This window comes from Triticum dicoccoides, chromosome 2B (genome assembly GCF_002162155.2).
Source record: "Triticum dicoccoides isolate Atlit2015 ecotype Zavitan chromosome 2B, WEW_v2.0, whole genome shotgun sequence".
NCBI classification, from domain to species: Eukaryota; Viridiplantae; Streptophyta; class Magnoliopsida; order Poales; family Poaceae; genus Triticum; species Triticum dicoccoides.
The window spans coordinates 785,688,637-785,691,122 of NC_041383.1; positions in this window are offsets into that span (position 1 = coordinate 785,688,637).

Here is a 2,486-nt window from a genome sequence, read left to right on the forward strand (position 1 = left end):
GGCGCGGATGCGCGGGCGAGCGGCGGCGGAGCGCGCGGGCCGGGCGGGCTTCCCGCGGGCCTGGCGGGCCGGCGGCGCGGGGGCGGCGGAGCGCCCACGTGGCGAGCTCGGATTGGACGCGGGCGGCGGGGCGGACGTGTCCGGCTTCGCCCGGACGTGTCCGGCGGCGGAGAGGGAGCGGGCTAGGGTTTGGGGATCCGGAATTTCGGGGGAGTGCACATATTTATAGGTAGACGGAGCTAGGAGTGTCCAAATGAGGTGCGGTTTTCGCCCAGACGATCGTGATCTGACGTCGGAGAGCATGGAAATGACTTAGATGGGTTATTGGGCTGTTTTGGAGGGGTGTTGGGATGCAACTCAAAAGAGGCCTTTGCGAATATGCGGATAACCGTTGGAGTACCAAACGAGCTCCAAATGACCCGAAACTTGACAGGTGGTCTACCGGTGCTATACCAGGGCCACTTGGCAAGGCTCGGTCCATTCCGAGAACGTTCAACACCCGCACACGAAAAGAGACAAGAGGGGTGCGCCGGTGCATGTGGGAGTGTCGGATTGCGAAACGGACAACGGGGAAAATGCTCGGATGCATGAGACGAACACGTATGCAAATGAGATGCACATGATGACATGATATGATATGCATGACATTAATAAAATGCAAAACAAAAGACAAAACCCCAACCACGGAAGGAAAATCATATCACATAGCCGAAAATGGCAAGAGTTGGAGTTACAAAGATGGAAAGTTACATCCGGGGTGTTACAATCATGTTCCCCTTATTCCGGGATTCCCATCAATACGGACGTGGGTAACCCAACCGCGCCATTTATTGCGGCGCTTGGGAGATAAGCGAGTTTTATCAGGCCGGTGGGTACGCATGTTTTCGTCCTCCCATATAAGGGGATAAAGATCCAACCCTTTTACCTGCGCCTTCTTCCTCCTTGGCTTATCCATCTCCGCGAACTCGAGCCCCAGCGCCCAAGTTCGCACATCTCACCTCAACCTTCTCCAACTATGTCCGGAGCGGGAGGCAAGTGGATGGCCTCCTCCGTTACGGAGGGGCACATCCAGAAGCTGCGCAGCGCCGGATATCTGTCCAGCGACATCGCGCACCGGCTCCCCGATGAGGGAGAGCTCATCCCCACCCCCAGGCCCCATGAGAGGGTAGTATTTCTTCCCCATTTCCTCCGCGGACTGGGCTTCCCACTCCATCCCTTTGTCCGGGGGCTCATGTTCTACTACGGCCTGGATTTCCATGATCTAGCCCCGAATTTCATCCTCAACATCTCGGCGTTTATCGTCGTGTGTGAGGCCTTCCTCTACATCCAGCCCCACTTCGGCTTGTGGCTCAAGACCTTCAGTATCAAGCCGAAGGTTGTGAAGGGCAGCCAAGCGGAGTGCGGAGGCGCCATGGTGGGCAAGATGCCCAACGTTACATGGCTTGAGGGCACTTTCGTGGAAACCATTAAGGGGTGGCAATCGGGGTGGTTCTACATCACCGAGCCACGTGACCCTGAATGGGCAGCGGCCCCCGAATTCAGATCTGGCATCCCCATACGGCTCACCTCTTGGAAAGAGAGCGGCCGGACATGGGGTGATTCGGAGGAGCTGACCGGACTCCAATCCTGCATCCAAAAGCTAGTGAACAAGAAGCTCAAGCTTGTCAATGTAGTCCAGGTCATGCTCATCCGCCGGATTCTCCCGTGCCAACGACGGGCCTTCAATATGTGGGAGTTCGATTCGGCGCAGCACCAGACTTTGAGCGGGCTCTTCGACACTATGTACGAAGATGCCTAGAGGGTGCTGTTTAAGGGCGCCGAGGCCCCCGCATCCGCTACCGAAGATCGCGGATTCAGCTCGCAGCAACCGGCTAGCGAGGTAAGCGATTTTGCCCTTTACGGGACACTTGTTTTCCAAAGTTTGACTCTATGCGGGATCTAAACTCCCCCTCCTTTGACAGGACTGGCTGAAGAAGGCTGAACAGACTATCTGTCCGGTCCCATTGCCAGAGGACCCAGCGGACGCCCGCTTAACGGGGCTGCTAGCTCCGGCACCCCACGTGGTGCCAGAGAAGAAGGCCAAGAAGAAGGCCACGGGCACTCGGAAGAGTTCCCGTTTTCAGGTGTCATCGGACGATGACTCCGAGGCAGACTCCTCCCAGAAAGGCGAGGAGGAGAAGAAGAAGGCCTCTCCCCCAGCGGGGGGAGGGAAGAAAAGGAAGGCTTCCCCAACGAGGGAGGCCGAAGGGTCCAAGAAGGGAAGGACTCTTCCCCCGGACTGCTCTGCCAACGCCGGAGATGACGACGAGGATTGGCCTCCAAGGGCCAAGCCCCTAGCGAGATTGTAAGTATCCGGACTCCCGAATAACTTCATGGTTTTTCTTTTCGCCACATAGTGTCCTTCTAATGCCGCATACAACCCTGTAGTCCGCCCAAGGACGATCTTCCTGCTTCGTCGAGTGGGTCCTTGGGTGCGTCAGATATGG